Source organism: Eubalaena glacialis, chromosome 3 (assembly GCF_028564815.1).
Source record: "Eubalaena glacialis isolate mEubGla1 chromosome 3, mEubGla1.1.hap2.+ XY, whole genome shotgun sequence".
NCBI classification, from domain to species: domain Eukaryota; kingdom Metazoa; phylum Chordata; class Mammalia; order Artiodactyla; family Balaenidae; genus Eubalaena; species Eubalaena glacialis.
This window is the reverse complement of record NC_083718.1, coordinates 134,956,522-134,978,298: the sequence shown is the minus strand read 5'-3', so window position 1 is coordinate 134,978,298 and position 21,777 is coordinate 134,956,522. Positions and strand designations below refer to the sequence as shown.

The following is a 21,777-nucleotide window of genomic DNA, read 5'->3' as shown; positions in this document are numbered from 1 at the left end:
GATTGAAGGGAACGGGTGGGGTTTTGGGGAGGGGATGAAGGGGAAGAAGGAGTATGAAAGACTGGAAGACCGAAAGAACTGGGGGAGCGATGGAGCGAAAGCTTTCTCCCTGGGAGTCAGGGAAAGCGATGTCTCCTTCCCCCTAAGCTAGACAACTCCTGCCCACACATCTTCTTTGTGTTGCACGGCGAAGCTGGTGAGCCAGCACTATTCCCAATCCCAGGGCTGAGCCCCCTTCAGCATCTTGCATCCTCCTCTTAGAGTCATTAAGGATGCAGGACTAGTTTCAGATCCTACGTGGAAAGAGGGAGGGCAGCACATTAACATTACGATAACCATAGCACCTTAGCTCACGGACAACTAAATTGGCTGCCACAGGGTGTCCTGCCTTACAGTTTGCAGAGTCAAGAATGGGGGTGAGGGAATGCGGCTTGTACAGAATGCCTTTAAAAAGAGTGTGACTTAATAATAACGGAGATGGCTGCAAAATTGCTTCATTATACTACTTCTTGCCCATCAGGGCTGCATAAAGGACCCGCCTCCGCCCTCTCCCTCACTGTCTCCTCCCCACCAAGTCACAAAGCGAGCGGGCTGGGCGAGAGGGCGCAGCGTCAGGCAGAGAAGGGAAGGGTCACTTTCACAAGTCCCGGGAATCGGCTTCAGGAAGGAACCATCTGAGACTCCCACGACTCCCACGTTCCTTTCGAAGTTCTCCTGCAAAAGAAATTAGAAAAGGTGTGCGTATGGGGGGGTGGGGGGGTACGCTCAGTGAGACATAAAAGGTCCTCCACCTGCTCTTTTCCATTACTTTCCCAATGCACTTTCGAATTTACCTGCAGTGGTAACTGGGTCACCACGTAAAGACGTGTACCTGTTTACATTGAAATGTGGTTCTCTTGGTAGATGAAAAGCAATTTGTATGTGAGCATATTTTAACCTAGGTAAAATTTCTAAGCACAGTAGAGATTTTATAGCGTGGGCGAGAAGAGTGCATTCCAGTGAAAGCAGGACACGTGATCTCCAACAGGAGAGATACAGTATTAGGAACTCGATTTTCTTTGTTCCAGGCTGAGCCTATGAGATGTTCAGCATCCCTGTTGCTTAAGTCCTCCTTTAAGAGGGAAAAATAATAAAGTTGAAGGGGGCGAGAATAGAATGTGGAGAAGCACAGATACCTGTGAAGGGTTTGAACCTTCTTCTCTGCCGCCCACCTCTCCTCTTTTACTGCCCACCTTCCACCCACCCCCGCCCCTCGCCCCAGCTAGCCCCCTATTTAAAAGTGAGGCATTCCTTCCGGGAGACGTGGCGGAAAAGTTCTCCAGCCCCTGCACACGTGGGTTCTCTAGCGCCTCAGAACCTGCTGCGTTTCTCAACAGATTCTGCCACCTCCCCAGTCCAAGTGTCACGCCTCCATCCAGGCGTCTTGAACTGACTTCACAGACTCTAAGAGAAACACCACGAGATTTTGTGCAAAAGACAGTAGAGCAGAGTCACATCCCTGCTTCTTGGAAACCATTGATCGCACCGGGAAAGAATGAGAAAGTAGGGATGTAGGAATGATTTTAATTTTCCTTAAAAGTAAGTCATATGATTAAAGTATATTGAGGGTGGTGTTTAGCGCTCTTTGCGTTTTGAACTCCCGGGGAGTGTATCAGGCATGTGGAATGTCCTGGGGTGTGATTATTTATTAATTTAATGGAGGTAGAACTTGTTCTAGACCCACCATTTAATTAGTTCCCTGACTTGGAGATCTCTTATTTCATTTTTCACTCCATGTTTTATAAGCGATCTTAATGGGCTGAAGTTTTTAGAAATGTGGGCTATTTCTGTCCTGTGCTGCATTGCATCATACTAATATGTGTTGGTAAGGAAAGCAGAGTCAATTTCCATGACATATTATGAAGTGAGAGTTCTTTATACAGTTTTAAAAATACTTGACTGCCCAAGAAAAGATGTGTACTTACCATGGCAACCCTTACATTCCCCATCACGTGTGCCTGCACATATGCAGCTTCAGAATTAGAAACCACTTCTTAAAGAAATAAACCTGCTTCAGTTACAGTAGCCATGTTTTATTCCGAATTTTAGTGCTGCTTTAGGCTGGCATTAAAATTTTCTTAATTAAAATCTCATTCCACTTTTGTTTGTAAGCTTTTAATTTTTCTGCTTCCTCTATAAAATATAGAACATAGCTTAAAGTGCTTTTGTGCATCTGTATTTTTGTGTGCTTTTGATTTTAAAAAATTGCAAAGATATAGATTAATATCACTATGAATTTTTATCAATTATGAAATCATTAAATGACTGTATTATCCACATGGTGTTAATTCCCAGGAGTATTTCTTAGATCTCTCTCATTTGCAGTTCATAGTACATGGTAATACTTGATATAAAAACCTAGTTTCTTTAATCATGACTTAAAATGTCCACCTTTTAAAAATAGTTAAAAAATAAATAAAACAGTTGAAAATTTGAAGATAAGTTATGTTTTCATTGATGTATCAAAATTACACCTATTTTTACTATAATTTTATCTTCTGATGACTGTTGCCCCAGTATAAGGATGGATCCCTCATTCCATGATATTATAATTTCATTTCATATCCAAATTAACAGAGTGCACAAAGAGTAACCAACTATTGATAAATTACCATCTGAGTTATTTCTGGATCCATATTCCATTCTTTTTCCTTCACATAAATTATTTCATAATTTTTGGAAAATTCTTCATTTAGAGAATATATGCTATTCATTGAGTATAATAATTATAACAACCACATAACCAATAAAAGACATTACTTGGAGTATTTTGGTCTCTCCAGTAAGAATGGCTGCTTTGTAGAGTATCATCCATATTCTTTTTTTGGCTGGGTCTAGTCAGTCACGTGAATTGGCAAGATGGCTTTGGGGGAAACGTTAATTCACATCTGTGACACAGAACAGACCTTTAGTTTGTGCCAAGCCAAATGACCATTAAGTAATTCATATCTTCAAGGAAGGACATATTGAAGATGATTCTAGGATCTTCTGAGAACCTTGACATTTTTACTTTGAAGCTGTTTACTACATCAGTATTCAGTGGAGGGTTTTTAAGGTCTCAGGATTAAAAATCGGAATTTTAAGATGAAAATAGCAATTTGACCATATAGTGTAGCTATTAAATTCTACTCTGAGGAACCACAAAATCAGAAAGGAGATGCCTAGATGGTAGGTTTTGTATATATGTTAAAATACTGATTCATGAATTGTCAATGAAAACTCAAATTTTAAAGTGGTACTATAAATCAACAATGTTTGAAAAATGATGGCCACAAAACAGTAACATTTTTCCTTTATGAAGTTTTTAGCCAGGTTCTGTGAATAGGGTTTGAATCATTAGAAATATCCATGTTTTTATAGAAAATACTCTAGTGAATTATCCTGAGGTAGTGAAAGAGGATTAAGAAAACCATAGGTACTTCCAGAATTAACATGTGATCCTGGTAATACAAACCAGCCTCTTTTAATGCTGTAAAATACAAGTAGTAATAATTGCTAATTTATAATTCTAGTACATAGCAAATAATAAGACAAAATGGTACATTTTAGAAGAGTGCAACATAAACTTTTTGGTACAAATGAGGTTTTCTATAGTAATGTGTGTGTGTGTGTGGGGGGTTATATGTCGTGATGGCATAGTATGTTTTTAAGGTATGCCATTTAAATAGTTAAATATGTTTATTTCCTATCTTGGAATTAAGTGATATGCTTAAAATTCTTGAGCTTTTGTGGTCAGGAACCGCCCCTTGTCATCTGGCTTCTCTTACCATAGTGTATAATTATAGTAACAGCTACCAGCTCCTAAAGACCTACCATGAGTCAGGTGCCTTAGTTCAAAATAATCCTTTAAGAAGCATTATTCTCACCATTTGAAAGATTAGAAAATTTAGGTTCAAGGGCAGAAGTGATACGTCCATGGCACATAGCTACAAGGGGATGATTTAAACCCAGATTTGGCTCCTGTACCATTTTCTCCATACTATGCCTTCTCCTTCATAGGCAAAAATTCATGCTTGTTAGATGACAGAAATCTGTAGATCATTGAATTATTTCCTAATGAATAAAAAAAACAATATTTTGAAACAACTTTTCAAAGTGATCGACATATTTGGCAATAGTGCACCATATTACTTTTGTGACCATTTAATATTGGTACAGAAGATACTGCTGCTTATCTTCCTGGCATAATTAATTCATGACAGGAACATTTAATAAACTATTAGAATCTGTCATATAAAAGTACATTAAGGAAGTTTTCAATAAAGCAATTTTGAGTCAATAGCTGTCATATCTACTTTGAAATTGTGATTTGATATATAAACCTCTGGAGAGGTATCATATATGCTATGTAAATTATTAACCATAACAGAAAAATTATCATTTGTTATTCAATGACGCATGGAAAAATTATTAAATAAATTTAATAACCCAAAGGATTTCCTGCATATACTCACTTTCACTATACTGTTCACTGCTTGATAAATTACTTAAAATCTCTGTAGAAAAATATTATTTCACTTTAATAAACATGAAAGCAATAGTAGTTACCAGAGATGAAGTAGTGAAATTTATATTAGCATTGACATGATTTATTTAAATATTTTAACACTAGCGTAGATGCTTAACATTGTTTAAAGACTTCATTTCCTGGCTTCTTAAAGATGCAGTTTCTTCAGTTGTGCCAGGGCACTTTTGCTCTACATGAAGTTCAGTAAGTTTGAGAGCATGTTTAACCTCAGGTGATGGTGATACCAGGCCCAAGGTGGTAGCATAACAAATTTGTTAAGAGCAAGGGAATGGCAGGATATATGTGTAAGTGTGTGTGTGGTGTGTGTGTGTGTGTGTGTATGTTCAGATGGAGAGAATTAAATTTTGTGCTCTTCAAGAGGTAAAACAGTATGAGAACAAGTGAGACTCTGTAGGTTTCAGTTATACAAAAGAGGTAGGTGACCTGAAAAGAAAAATACTGATAGTGTAAGTACTATCATTATGAGATTTTCACAGGGAGAAAGAGAAGGAGGTGGTACTGTGGAATACAGAGCTAGCAGAGGAAAAGATGGGAAAAACAGTCTAAGAGAGCATTTGATTTAATTCCCCAAGAAAAGAATTACAGGCTTTTATGCTATTATTATTCTAAAAGAGATAAATATAGGTTTGTGTAGTGGCAAAATATTTTATAGATGGCTGTTTGCATTACGAAATTATTTGGTAATGGAAGGAAAGGCAAGAAATGAACCTTACTGAGATAGTGCCTAGATGTTATAAAGACCTTTGCTGTACTAAAAAGGTGAGTAATGGATACAAAGCTAAAATGTGTCAGCTGAATTTGAAGAATTAATGTGACACAAATGGTGTAACTAAAATAATTTAAAAGTGCAAATAATTAGACTTCTTGAATATTAACTGATTAGGTTTTCTGCATCTAATGCATTCACCATTGCAGTTCTTACCACGAGTAGGCATCTTACAGAGTCATTAGAATGGAGATGTACCTCCGACCACATATTCTTAGCACTGACATCACATTGAATATTTATTCTGGTGTTATTCTGAGTTGGTGTAACGCAGGACATGAAAAAAAATTTCTTCCCTACTTCAAGTGTGATTAATTTCTTAAGACAATTATAAAAGCTATTATAATTAAATCAAATACCTACTTAAACTTCGAGTGATTGTTAAATATTAGCAATATCCTTAGGGTAATACCATATTGTTGAACATTGAGCATACCACACACATACACATACAGCTGTAATTGCTCTGTTTTATAATACATATTCTCACATAGCTGTCATCTTACTATTTCATGAGTTCATAACATTTCAGAGAGGGAAAAGACTTTAGAGGGTCTTATTTTACAAAAGAGGAAACTAAGCCCAGATAAGCGTGCTTTCTTGTACAAGGTCACACATCTGTTAGTGAGAGAAACATAAATAGAACCAGATCTCTTGGCTTCCAACCTCGGCCACTAAAACCACACCCTTGGAACTACTGGAGATTTTACACCTTAGCAAAGGGAAATAAGGATGAAAACCTTAGTCTACTAAATTCAGTTAATGAAGTCAGCCAACATGATGACCCACCCAAAATACATTTCTTTCTCATTTCATTTTTGGCTTGAATTTTGGCCTGAGTTTTTATTTAGCCTAAGTTTTTTGGACAATTGCCTTATCTTTCCACTTTGATTTGACTATCTAGGCAGTTTAATTCTATAAATTTACCATCTGTTAAGTATTCTATTTTTAAAAAGGTACCATTATTTAAGAAATATGGAATTAATTTCACTAATATTAAAGCATTCTGTTTGGATACTACAGCCTTTTTAATGAAAATTAAAATGTTCTTTTAAATTATTGATCTATTTAGAATAATGCCAACTAAATATTAGATGATGGAGAAGTGTTCAATTCCTTTTAAATAAATGAGTTTTCTTCTAAATTTGCTAATTTCATTAAGGATAATCAATGATTTTTCTTACCAGAAAACAAGAATTATTTAAAGTGAGGTTAGGCCTTTCTATAAAATACTGCCTTGAATATTGATTAGGAAAAATTTTTAATCAGGAAAATAAAATATGATATAGTTGAAATTTTTAAAAACATACTCATTTCTGTCAATTTTTTTTGCATGACAAAGTTATATTTTGAAGGTTCCTTTGAAATAATAAATTTCCTCTTACTGCTAAATATCTATTTACTTATCTGTTATGTTATGACTGTTATGACTTTAAAGAAGGGAATTCTCTGTTCTTCCATGAGACAAATTGAAACAAATGTTTCTCATTTAATGTTTTCTCTAATGCTAAAATTCTGAATACATTTTATCTAGAATCTTCAGTTACTGGGAAACTTAAGACAAGATGTTTTCTAACCTACTACCAAAACATATTAGCAACAATTATAAAACATTTTTGAAATGATGATGTACATCTCTTAAAATATGTATTTGGCTTATAAATAATGGCATACAGAAATATCTACAAACAAAAGTATTTACTTAACAAGACTACCTAGCCACATAGCTACATAGCCACATAGCCACATCTCATAACCATTTTTAAAGGACAAATGAAAACTTCTTAGTGTAGCAATAATGTTTAAAATTGAAGAAAGAAATATGGTGACTAAATTAGTTCATTACATATCAGAACATTAGCTCTGCTTTTCACTTGTGGAATGGTTCTTATTCATGCCAGCTTTCAGTGTACTGTTCTGGGACTCGTGGGTGTGATAGAATGGAACATATTTCTGTATCTGTGAATATAATCCCACACACCATTTTACATGACAAAATCTGAATGTCCTAAGACTAGGTGTTAAAGGTAAGACATGATGTCAACCTTTACCAGTCCAGGGTTTGAGTTACCTCCACAATAATGCTTGTTTTGTCTTTCAAATTATCTAATGCTATTTAAAGAGATGTTATTTAGACAAGTACTTCAAGGAGTAAGGGATTTTTTGCATTTGCTTCCTTGCTTGCTAGCTTGCTTATTTTCTTACTTGCTTGCTTTTTCTATCTCGATATAACTAAGGTTTGCTTCCTGTAGAATAAAAGCAAGCTGCTGAAACTCAAACCATAGTGGATACCAAAGTGGGATATGAACAAGGGGAGAGGTGCAAAGGTGATGTATTCTTTGTACGTTGGTACAGAAACTACTAGAACTGCAACGTATATTTATTTTCTATATAGAAATTATGAAGAAAATAAGCTTTATTAGTAAATATAGTTATTAATATAGTTACTAAATATAGTTATTAATAGTTAATAAATATATGAATTAACAGATGAGGTACATGCTTATTTATGAAAATATATTGGAAAAACTAGGAAGATGGGTAATTGAGAATGCATTTATCTTAAAGTCTAAAATGTGCTGGTGAGTAAAAAGTTAGAGCATGGTTTGTACAAACAGCGTTTAATGTCTGCTTTTCCTAAATATAATTGTATATATGTCAAGCTCTTAGTCCTAGGTACATTCTCTATGCATCCTATCCTAAATACACCCTCTGGGCCAGGCCAAGGGCCCTTGTCTCCTGGGACAGTTGGCAAGGTATATATCTTCTCTACTCTTTGTTAATTAGCATAAATTCAGCTGTGAATACAAGGTGTAATAGGGACTGCTAGTGGAATAACATCAGTCTCTTTGCACACAGTCTTGGGGATGCACTTGTCACCCCTTTTGGCTCTGCATGTGACTAGGACAGCCCCAAAGCTCAAGGGTACATGTCTTCTTTGCATGTGTAAAGTTATCCAAGATTTTTAGAATGGAATATATTCTTAATCTTCTTCTCCTTTTTCCAAGTAGAATTTCTTTGTATGATAATGTGTGAAAGATAGATAGTAATGCAGAAAAAAGAAAATTGAATTTGGATTCTGGGAATATGGATGAATATTTTCTTGTCTTAAATGTCACTTAATGTTTTAATATTTTTGTTTAACAATGGATAAAATAGTATATTTTTGGTATAAAAAGTAGGACATTTTATTGAGAGTCAAGAATTATAGTCTGATGGGCTCACATTATAAAAAGTAATATAATAGCTTCTGGTATTTACACTGAGAAGGAAGGCAGCAAAAAACCCTATGATGTTACTTGAAAGGTTTTACACTCTCTTCTGGATCTGAGACAAGTGAGAAATTTACCCTTAAGCTGAGTAAAGATCATTGTTAAGTTGGTACATTCTTTTTAGACTGCTTAGTTAAATGAAATATATATAGACTATTAATATACTTTAATGAAACTTTAGAGTGCTTTGATTACATTTTTTAAAAGATCAAAGCTTTAAATTGTGTGATTTGTGTGATCACCCAAGATCACTGTAAGTTGGTCTTTTGGGGATTCTTCAAAATGTGAATATGTATCATTCTTAGCATCCTTAAATAATTGTTTAAGTGGCTGTCTCCAAAACTAGCACATGTATAGTGGCTCACTTGATTTTTATTCCTGGCATACTAGTTCACAACATAGTGCAGAAAAAATTCATGTTGTGTGAATGACTGGTTTCATTTATGCCTCTGAATGTCTCTGACTCTTGCAGCCTTTAGTGTGGTTCCTCTGGATTTCTTCTTCTCTTTCCTTTTTGAGAACATCATAGGATTTAATTCCGCAGTCCCTCTTTGCAGTTAGGCTGACATGTGACTTAATTTGGCCAATGCAATAGGTGCTAAATGTGAGGAGTATCTCTTTTGAGTAGAAGTATTTATAACCTAGTGCACTATTTGCTTTTCTCCTGATACAGCAATTACAGACACATTTGTCGTGATGGGGCCTCCATCAGCCTGGACCCTGAACAATTACACTAAATAAAGTCATCCCTTTCAACATGTAGCATGAGCAAGAGTGGATGTATTGTTGTGTTAAGATTTGGGGGACTGTTTGTTACTCAAGATAACCTAGACTTTCCTTCCTTCCAAATTCACTGAGTGAAATTCTAGTGAAAGAATCCTGATGTCCAGTTTATGGTGTCACAATTACAGGGCTGTTATATGGACATGCCTCTAGTTTACATTTTAATATAAAATTATATTCAATTCCCACATATATGCTGTCTACAAGAGACCCACTTCAGACCTAGGGACACATACAGACTGAAAGTGAGGGGATGGAAAAAGAGATTCCATGCAAATGGAAATCAAAAGAAAGCTGGGGTAGCAATACTCATATCAGATAAAATAGACTTTAAAATAAGACTGTTACAAGAGACAAGGAAGGACACTACATAATGATCAATGGATCAATCCAAGAAGAAGATATAACAATTATAAATATATATGCACTTAACATAGGAGCACCTTAATACATAAGACACATGCTAACAGCTATAAAAGAGGAAATTGACAGTAACACAATAATAGTGGGGGACTTTAACACCTCACTTACACCAATGGACAGATCATCCAAACAGAAAATTAATAAGGAAACACAAGCTTTAAATGACACAATAGACCAGATAGATTTAATTGATATATAGGACATTCCATCCGAAAACAGCAGATTACACTTTCTTCTCAAGTGCACACAGAAGATTCTCCAGGATAGATCACATCTTGGGTCACAAATCAAGCCTTGGTAAATTTAAGAAAATTAAAATCATATAAAGCATCTTTCCCGACCACAATGCTATGAAATTAGAAATCAATTACAGAGGAAAAAATGTAAAAAAACACAAACACATGGAAGCTAAAGAATAATTACTAAATACCCAAGAGATCACTGAAGAAATCAAAAAGGAAATCATAAAATACCTAGAGACAAATGACAATGAAAACACGATGATCCAAAACCTATGGGATGCAGCAAAAGCAGTTCTAAGAGGGAAGTTTATAGCAATACAATCCTACCTCAAGAAATAAGAAAAATTTAACCTTACACCTAAAGGAACTAGAGAAAGAAGAACGAACAAAACCCCAAGTTAGTAGAAGGAAAGAAATCATAAAAATCAGAGCAGAAATAAATGAAATAGAAACAAAGAAAACAATAGCAAAGATCAATACAACTAAAAGCTGGTTCTTTGAGAAGATAAACAAAGTTGATAAACCTTTAGCCAGACTCATCAAGAAATAGAGGGATAGGACTCAAATCAATAAAATTAGAAATGAAAAAGGAGAAGTTACAATGGACACTGCAGAAATACAAAGCATCATAAGAGACTACTACAAGCAACCCTATGCCAATAAAATGAACAACCTTGAAGAAATGGAAAAACTCTTAGAAAGATATAACCTTCCAAGACTGAAGCAGGAAGAAATAGAAAATATGAACAAGCCAATCACAAGTAATGAAATTGAAACTGTGATTAAAAATCTTCCAACTTCACAAAAGTCCAGCACCAGATGGCTCCTATCAAACATTTAGAGAAGAGCTAACACCCATCCTTCTGAAACTCTTCCAAAAAATTGCAGAGGAAGGAACACTCCCAAAGTCATTCTACGAGGCCACCATCACCCTGGGCTTTCTATCCTATTCCATTGATCTATATTTCTGTAAAAAAGAAAATTACAGACCAATATCACTGATGAATATAGATGCAAAAATCCTCAACAAAATACTAGCAAACAGAATCCAATAACACATTAAAAGGATCATACACCATGCTCAAGTGGGATTTATCCCAGGGATGCAAGGATTCTTCAATATACACAAATCGATCAATGTGATACACCATATTAACAAATTGAAGAATAAAAACGATAGGATCATCTCAATAGATGCAGGAAAAGCTTTTGACAAAATTCAACATCCATTTATGATAAAAACTCTCCAGAAATTGGGCATAGAGGGAACCTACCTCAACATAATAAAGGCCATATATGACAAACCCACAGCAAACATCATTCTCAATGGTGAAAAACTGAAAGCATTTCCTCTAAGATCAGGAACAAGACAAGGATATCCACTCTCGCCACCATCATTCAGCATAGTTTTGGAAGTCCTAGCCACAGCAATCAGAGAAGAAAAAGAAATTAAAGGAATACAAATGGGAAAAGAAGAAGTAAAACTGTCACTGTTTGCAGATGACATGATACTATACATAGAGAATCCTAAAGATGCTACCAGAAAACTACTAGAGCTAATCAATGAATTTGGAAAGTTTCAGGATACAAAATTAATGCACAGAAATCTCTTACATTCCTATACACTAACAACAAAAGATCAGAAAGAGAAATTAAGGAAACAATCCTATTCACCATTGCAACAAAAAGAATAAAATAACTAGGAATAAACCCACTTAAGTAGGTAAAAGACCTGTACTCAGAAAAGTATAAGACACTGATGAAAGAAATCAAAGATGACACAGATGGAGAGATATACCATGTTCTTGGATTGGAAGAATCAATATTGTTAAAATGACTATACTACACAAAGCAATCTACAGATTCAGTACACTCCCTATCAAATTACCAATGGCATTTTTTACAGAACTAGAACAAAAAATCTTAAAATTTGTATGGAGACACAAATGACCCTGAATAGCCAAAGCAATCTTGAGGGTAAAAAAACGAAGCTGGAGGAATCAGACTCCCTGACTTCAGACTATACTACAAAGCTACAGTAATCAAGACAATATGGTATTGGCACAAAAACAGAAATATAGATCAATGGAACAGGATAGAAAGCCCAGAGATAAACCCACCACCTATGGTCAACTAATCTATGACAAAGGAGGCAAGGATATACAATGGAGAAAAGACAGTCTCTTCAATAAGTGGTGCTGGGAAAACTGGACACCTACATGTAAAAGAATGAAATTAGAACACTCCCTAACACCATACACAAAAATAAATTCCAAATGGATTAAAGATCTAAATGTAAGACCGGACACTATAAAACTCTTAGAGGAAAACATAGGAAGAACACTCTTTGACATAAATCACAGCAAGATCTATTTTGACCTATCTCCTAGAGTAATGGAAATAAAAACAAAAATAAACAAATGGGACCTAATGAAACTTAAAAGCTTTTGCACAGCAAAGGAAACTATAAACAAGATGAAAAGACATCCCTGAGAATGGGTGAAAATATTTGCAAATGAATCAATGGACAAAGGATTAATCTCCAAAATATATAAACAGCTCATGCAGCTCAATGTTAAAAAAACAAACAACCCAATCAAAAAATGGGCAGAAGCCCTAAATAGACATCTCTCCAAAGAAGACATACAGGTGGCCAAGAGGCACATGAAAAGATGCTCAGCATCACTAATTATTAGAGAATGCAAATCACTACTACAATGAGGTATCACCTCACACCAGTCAGAATGACCATTATCAGAAAATCTACAAACAACAAATGGTGGAGAGGGTGTGGAGAAAAGGGAACCCTCTTGCACTGTTGGTGGGAATGTAAATTGATACAGCCATTATGGAGAACCATATGGAGGTTTCTTTAAAAAGTAAGAATAGAATTACCATATGAACCAGCAATCCCACTACTGAGCATATACCCAGAGAAAACTGTAATTCAAAAAGACACATGCACCCCAATGTTCATTGCAGCACTATTTACAATAGCCCGGACATGGAACCAACCTAAATGTCCATCGAGAGATGAGTGGATAGAGAAGATGTAGCACATATATACAATGGAATATTACTCAGCCATAAAAAGGAATGAAATTGGGTCATTTGTAGAGACATGGATGAAGCTAGAGACTGCATACAGAGTGAAGTAACTCAGAAAGAGAAAAACAAATATTGTATATTAATGCGTATATGTGGAATCTAGAAAAATGGTACAGATGAACCAGTTTGCAAGGCAGAAATATAGACACAGACGTAGAGAACAAGCGTATGGACACCAAGGGGGGGAAAGCGGTTGTTGTGGGGTGGGGCGTGGTGGTGGGATGAATCGGGAGATTGGGATTGACATATATACACTAATATGTATAAAGTAGGTAACTAATAAGAACCTGCTGTATAAAAAAAATGTATTCTGTTTTATGTGTGATTAAAATTTTAGTAATTTAAAAAGCTGTATTTAAAAGATACAAAGATCAATCTAATTGAGAAATCTTTATATGTTTGAAGCACTTTGACTTTCTCAGTTTATAATTGTGTGTTCACACATATTTTGATACACCTAAAGTCTAAGAACTCTGCCATCGTTCTTGTACAACACAGAAGCAGCTCCTCTGATTTGTGAACAAATTGAAGAAACCAGCGAGATACATATTTTCTCATTCTGTAGCTTGTTGGGACAATACTTACAATAAAAAACTCTACCAGATCTACTAGAATCTGCAACATTTTCTCAGTTTAATACATTTTACCCATGTTTATGCATTTATTCATTCATCCATTCTGAATATTTATTGTGCTGTTACTCTGTGCCATGCCCTGTGCTAGACAAGGCTGATTACACATGTGACCCCTGTTTTCATGGCACTTATAGCCTAATGGGGTAGGCAGACATTAAACAACTAATCACTTTAGGAATATACAACTTCAAGTTATGACAAGAGCTGAGAAGGAAAAGACCAAGGTACTGAGAGTGAATGTAATAGGGATCTGAGCAGGAGAAGTAGCATCTCTGATGAACTGATATTTAAGTAAGACATCTTAGATGACAGGAGTTAGCTAGGCAAAGAGAGGGAGAAAGAGAATTCCAGGCTGGGCAAATGGTGTATGCAAAGACTCTAAATCAGAAGAAGGTGGTGCCTTGGAGGGCAGTGTAGTTGGAAAGAGGCCAGTGTGGCTGAATATTAGGGAGCAAGGGGAGACTGGCATTAATATGAGACAGGCATGAACCAGATCATCTCAGAATTTATTGACCCAGTTAAGAATATAAGATTTTTATTCTACATCCTATGTGAAGTCATTAAGCATCTTTAAACAGAAGAGTGGTGTGAACTGATTGATATTTTTAAGTGATCATTTGAGCTGCTTTGTTTAAAATGCATTACAAGAAGGTCAGAGGGGAAGTAGGGATTTTTCAATTAGGAGATGTTTACAGTAGGTTGGGCAAGATATTAAGGTATCTTGTGCTAGGATTTGGGTCATGGAAATGGAAAGAGGTGGATAGAAGTGGGTATGCCTTGTAGAACCTCTTGTATTCTTTGCTGAATTGATAGTGGGAGAGGGCTAGAGATAATAAGTATGGTATCAAGGATTATTTCAAGATTTCTGACAGGAACAACTGGACACATGGAGATACAATTTATTGTCTGAAGAATCCTGGATAGGGAGCTAATCTATTCAAGCGTAACTAGAACATTGACACTAATATTAAGGAAACTGAATAACTGACTGAGATATTGAGGAAGCATGAATCAGAGCATCAGTTTATAAACCTAAACATCCTTATATAAAATTACTGGAAATGTAGTGAATACTTTTGTGGGGAAAATAATTAAAGCCTCTTTTTTTTTTAAATTAATAGCTACCTTATTTATTTATTTATTTACTTTTGGCTGTGTTGGGTCTTCGTTTCATGCGAGGGCTTTCTCTAGTTGCGGCAAGCGGGGGCCGCTCTTCATCGCGGTGTGGGGGCTGCTCTTCATCGCGGTGCGCGGGCCTTTCACTATCGCGGCCCCTCCCGTTGCAGGGCACAGGCTCCAGACGCGCAGGCTCAGTAGTTGTGGTTCACGGGCCCAGTTGCTCCGCGGCATGTGGGATCTTCCCAGACCAGGGCTCGAACCCATGTCCCCTGCATTAGCAGGCAGATTCTCAACCACTGCGCCACCAGGGAAGCCCATAAAGCCTCTTTTTAAGAAAAAAAAGTTTTCAAATAAATGATAATTGAGTATGCATTAGAGTGACTCACTTGATATTGCTCTCTTGCTTTTCTTCTAATTATTCTCTGGCATGAAAAGAAAACATGAATGTGTATCTATTCCTTTTGAATACTAATTTCTTCCACCTCTTTCTGTTACGCTTTAAAGTTTGGAAAGAGCGATTTACTTCTGGTCCTTTTACATTTGGTTGTGTGAGATGAACAGAAGGCTGTTAACTGTTGGTATAGTTTGTTTTAAGCAGCCCATCTCAAGTACTTCCTATCCTCTTGTAGCCCTGTAACTACCCTGGTATCCACGCTGAGTACTTCTCTGGGCAAGGCCACACACATTTGCAAGTTATCCCCTGTGTGGCCCCTTTCCTTTAGGCATTCACATTTGTAATTTTCTGATGCTAAGTTCTGTCAGTTCAGACACATTGTAAATTGCTGCCCAGAGAGTGCATACATAAGTAAAGTGATAATCTTTTATTTATGTACATATTATGGATATATTATTTAGGAATATGTTCAGCTGCAAGTAACCAACAATTTGTGGCTTAACTGATTAAAATATTATTTTACCCCTTCTTCCAGTTAGCATTCGCAGTGGTAACTAAAAATCCCAAAACGTTTCAGTGGCTTACAACCACAAACATTTATTTCTCACTTACAGCAGCAACTCTGCTTTGCTCTGTTCACCCAGTCTTCTCACTCCAGCCTCCAGGCTGAAGGAGTACCCTTATCTGGGATGTGTTGTTCTCCTGGTAGAGGACAGGAACAAGAGGCCAAACTGACCCACTCAAGTTCAGTGAAAGCTTCTGCTCACACATAGCGTATTTTATGTCCATTCACATTCCGTTGGCTAAAACAAATCATACAACTATAATCAAGGCTCAGTGATGCTGTTAGGAACTCTGACTCTTTTCAAATCATTGCTTACAGCTTGGGTAGCATTCTTAGCATTTATGCTTGAAAAGAGTTTTCCTACCATAACAGAACTGCCTTCAAGTGGATTGGCACCAAGGATAATAGAGGCAGTGGATATCAAGTGTGAGTTCTCTTAGGTCTCTTCTTTGTTTTTGTTTTTGTTTTTTCCCCCTTTTATCCTGGCCAGCATGCAGATCGATTTAATACAGTACTACTTGTGTGTATATTTTGATTTTTTTTTTCTTTGATTGAGTTCAAATGTATTTTATAAATTTCTCAAATAAATTACTTGGACTATGCCCTGCTATTTCCCTAGCATAGCTATTACCCTACCATGGGGCACTTGGAAAAAATAACATTCATCTTGAAATTTAGATTAATAATAATTCAGTTTTAGCTTGGGGGAACAGAATTTATTTTTTCAAACATTGAAGCTTAGTTATGAAGTAAAATTTTATTCTTTTATGAAAATCTGGAGGATCTGTGGAGTGATTTAGATTTTAAGAATAGTTGTACTTTGGAACTCTCAGATAACTGATAGTTAACTACCAACTGATAAAGCTATAATCTGAAATTCCTTTTAATGTTCAAAACCTTATATATTTTATTTTTATTCAGGTCTGCTTTATCTAGAACTGTGGTTTATGACCATTATTTATTTCATGAACTGTATTTTCACAAAGAAAGTTTTATTTTTTTCTGTTAGATGGAATCCTTAAAATTGGATGTATTTATAATTAAAATAAATTATTCGAAAGTAAATATGTAAGAGCATTTATATTTAAACTTCTTTGGTGTTCTTTTGAAACCACCTGACTTCATTGCTGTGCACAGCTTTCTCTAGTCGCGGCGAGCAGAGGCTACTCTTCGTTGCGGTGCACGGGCTTCTCGTTGCGGTGGCTTCTCTTGTTGCAGAGCACGGGCTCTAGGGTGCATGGGCGTCAGTAGATGTGGCGCACAGGCTTAGTTGCTGCGCGGCATGTGGGATCTTCCCAGACCAGGGCTCAAACCCATGTCCCCTGCATTGGCAGGCGGATTCTTAACCACTGGGCCACCAGGGAAGCCCATGGAACGTTTTTATCAAGTGAAACAGTACAAAAACTCCAATGCATAAAACAGAGGCAAGTAAGTTTGCTGTGTTTGAAAATCACTGTTTTATATTCAAGAATTATCATGCTAAAATATAATTATTTTATAGTTTCTCACTTTCTATTTTAACAGAAAAACATTTTACCCCCAACTGGGGAAATTTTAAGAAAATATAGACATTATTTATTTTCAGTTACAGGTTACCAACAGAATTAGAGTTCAGCAAGGTCATTTGAATTGTCTTATGGTCCAAAAAGGATTGCATTGCATTAGCTCCTCCTTTTTTTTTTTTTTCCCTTCGATTGACAGAGGGTGATATCTTCACTGTAACTCCCAGAGGGTTTCACTTTATCACACAAATTATCAGTGTACATTCGAGGCCTCTGCAGGACAGAAAGGTATTTGGGACTGCCAGCGTTGCGTCTTAATGAGTATCTTCTGTGCTCAGCTAAATAAGCAAAATGGTAGAGAAAACACGACTCCAGGATAATCTGAGGCAGTTGGAAAGACTTACTCATTTTGCTGAATATAGCTCTTTAGTTTTGGCATCAGTTTTGGCTTTGGCTTTGGTTTTTGATTTTGTCAGAGCTTGGGGTCACTTACTTCCCTCATCCTAAATATCCTGTTGGGACTGGTTATAGTTTTTATGAAAGTGAACTCCAAGCAGATCAGCAAAAAAGAGCTTCAGAGGCAAAGGGGGACAGAATGATTATTTCCTCAGAATTTCATTTCTCTACTATCCTATACGACAGAAATATTTGAGGGTATTTTGGGGCTCTTCTATTTTAGAAGACATGGAATTCTTATTACCTTTGTTGGCTAACCTATATTACTCTCTTGCCTTCTGCCGTCCTGGCCTTAAATTTTTATTTTAGCAAATGTCTGTCAAAATTTTATTTTGCTGCCCTCTGTGGTTTAGTGATATGTGTAGTTGAATTGCAGTCAGATCAAAAATATGGGTTTAAACTTTTTTCTGTTACTTTTTTGCTGGGTAAACTTAGGAAAGTTATTTTTAACTCTCACGTCATAATTTACTCACCCTTGAAACAAACATAATAATACTCATTTCACATAAATGTTATGATGATTAAATAATTTATGTAAGAAAAAGTATCTAGCACAGTGTTGTCTTAGTAATACTTTGGACATGCAAATCAAGTCACCTTATCTCCTCTCCAGTGAAAACAGTTTATTAATTTGCCATTTGTTTTGGGACAAAGACCAAAATCCAAAGTTTTTTCTACAAGTCTCTCAAGTCTGCCTGTTATCCACACTCCAACTTGACTTCCTACATGTCCGAAAATGTTGGTCCTCTTTCAGTGCCTTGAACAGGCCTGTTTCCTACAACCTTAGGGTCTTTTCCTGTGCTGTTCTCATTAACTGCTCTCTTCACCTGGTTAACTCCTAGTCTACTTTCCTTTTTCAAATGAGTGCTCACTTCCTGTGGAAAGCCTCTGCCACCACATTCTCTTTTGGCACTGCACATATAGCACAATGCCATACAAAGTGTTCCATACATGTTTATTGCATGTGAACTGCTATACTCATGTACAGTTTTATCTTTCTTATCCTTCAAACTGTTTTATCTTGGACATTTATAAAAATGCTTCAAAATGAATATACGTACAAATGGAGTAAAAGGAGAAGAAGAAAGCTAACATTTATTAAAGACCTACTGTCATTTCAGGAACTCATCTAGGCATGCTATAATATTTTTCCTTATGTAATGCTCACTGGGTCTGTGAGCAAATATGATTTTTAGGAAAAAATAAAATTATATGTAATATTATATTACATATATATTCATTAAAGGTCTTTGTGCCAAATTAAGAGGAGAAAGGGAAGCATGCACAATTTATAGACTAAAAAGTAATTTTCTCTTTTGTTGAAAAGATAGAGAGTAACAGGAAGTTTTATTGCATAAGGACAAGTTCACGTTGTAGAATGTTGTGGTTCTTTTTTTTCCAGGGATATATTTACCATTTGCATAGATCAGTCTAGATGAAATATAAAGCCTTTGAAAAGATGATAGTCTATATCTTACACATAATTTGTAAATTAAGTCACTATTATGAAGATAATTCCCATCATGCATGGAAATATCTATGATGTTGATACTCATCTGCACCATAAACACAAAAAAGAGAAGCTTTGGAAAAGCCTGCAGATGTCAAGAATAAATTGTGGGCAATCACAGGAAACATTCTTAGAAGTGCAATATGTGATAAAACACTTGCAGCCAGTTAAATGAGGGCCACTGACCTTGTCAGAATGACACCTCCAGCCACCGGTGAATTCAGGAAGAACTACATGAACTATTACCAAAATGTATATCTTTCTAAAATTTTTAATTAGCAAACTGTTCCATTGTTTACCTTATATATTTTATAAGGTAGTGCCTTTGGTTCCTTTATATCACAAAGATGGTGAATGTCAACTAAATACAAATCTTTGCTTACAAAAATGATTCTTAAAATGGAAGGATTATGGATGCTAGTGTGAATCTATAGAGAACAGAAGGTTTTTGTAGAATTAAATCTACTATTGTTAAAAAGCAGGGGTAGCAAGAGCTGGTCTGACACTCACTCAAGCTTACTGTCTCCAGTTATGTTACACGATAAGCCAAAATTTCAAAATAAAATTAATTTCAATTTTTGTCAATTTAAAATATTGACCCATTTAAACATGTTTTATTTCCTCCTATCTCTTTCCCTATATGTAAGAATTTAATATATTATTTTAATTAGTTTTTCTGACTTTAATCTCCCTCACCCATCTGTCAAATTAATCTTTGTGAAGGCCTTCCATACAAAATTAATTTTCCTTCTGGGAGATCTCCAGTAATTCCTCACTGCTTACAAAAAGTCTCAATTTCGTAAGCTGAAGCTCATAAGCCTTCAAATTTCACTTACAACTTTCTTAAACTTATTCTCTGCTCCTTCTTTTTATTTATATTCCTCTCAGTTTAAACTGAGCTGAGGTCTCCAAAGAGACCTTGTATATGCCTTCAAGGAGGAGGCATTGTGATGAAGTGGTCGAGGAGTTCTATGGATTTCCATACTCTTTACTCTCTTTACCAGTAAGCTGTATGTCTTGTATGCCTAACGCTTCCTCTCTTCCCCTCTGATCTTCAGTTTACCCCTCTGTAAAATGGGAACAATTGAAATAATAACTATAAGCTCCCTCAAGGGAGCGTTTTGAAGATTACGTAGGATAATAGATACAAAGCAACAAGTAAAGAGCCTAACACTACTAGTTGAGGCTTAATAAATGCTGCTCCTTATACCACTTGCCATATTGAGTTCATACTTCCCCTAAAAGTACCAGTGAATTGCCCAAGGTCACAGTGAAATATATGTTCTGTTGATTACAAAGACAAAACATGAAGGGAAATCATGTAGCATTTGTGGCCAGGAGCAAGGGCTTTAGCTTCAGCTGGTCTGGAACAGGCTCTAATGCTGCTTTTTTCCAGCTGTGAGACTGTGTACAGATTAGTCTTCCTGAGCCTTGGGTTCTGATGTGTAAAATATGCCAAGTAATCCTGTTCTGATAGGGTATTGGGGTGGGGGGGTTGGTTAGATGAGCTAATGCATGCCAGTAACTAAAATAATTCCAATAACTCTTGATAGATGTTATTTATTTTTATTTTAATTGAAAAATAAGTCTTTTCAGTTTAGTAAATGGCAATGAAGATTTTTTGAATCAAACTATTAATTTTAAAAAGGCATTTTTTCCATTTTTCTAGATTCCACATATATGTGTTAACATACAATATTTGTTTTTCTCTTTCTGACTTACTTCACTCTGTATGACAGACTGTATGTCCATCCACGTCTCTACAGGTGACCCAATTTCGTTCCTTTTTATGGCTGAGTAATATTCCATTGTATATATGAAAAATGGTACAGAAGAACCTATTTGCAGGGCAGGAATAGAGATGCAGGCGTAGAGAATGGCAGTGTGGACACGGCGGTGGGGGGATGAATTGGGAGATTGGGATTGACGTATGTGAACTGCCAGGTGTAAAACAGATAGCTAGTGGGAACCTGCTGTATAGCACAGGGAGCTCAGCTTGGTGCTCTGTGGTGACCTAGATGGGTCGGATGGGGGGGCGGTGGGGGGGAGGCCCAAGAGGGAGGGGATATATGTATACACATAGCTGATTCACTTTGTTGTACAGCAGAAACTAACACAACATTGTAAAGCAACTATACCCCAATTTTTTAAAAAAGGCATTTTTAGCTGACTTTATTTTTGGCATTTCAAGTGTTATTTAAGAATTTAATGGGTATTACTTAAATACTTGTTCTTTATTTCTCCAAAATACTGTCTTTTGTCCATTACTAAGCAACAAAATCAAAGATTCTAAGGAATCCCATTTATTGTTAAACCTTAGAATTACTGTTTTCTGAATTCTGAGGAACAAAACAGAATCCAAGCGATTCTAGTAACTCCTAACATGTTCATGCCCTTTTCACAACTGTATCCAAACAATGTCATTTGTAGGAGGT

At 36.0% G+C, this 21,777-nt stretch overlaps 1 pseudogene; it reads right to left on the bottom strand.

The window, feature by feature from the left end:
- Positions 1 to 516: 516 nt before the first annotated feature.
- The window catches only part of LOC133087165 (shugoshin 1-like), a 44,309-nt pseudogene continuing 23,048 nt past the window's right edge, over positions 517 to 21,777 (bottom strand).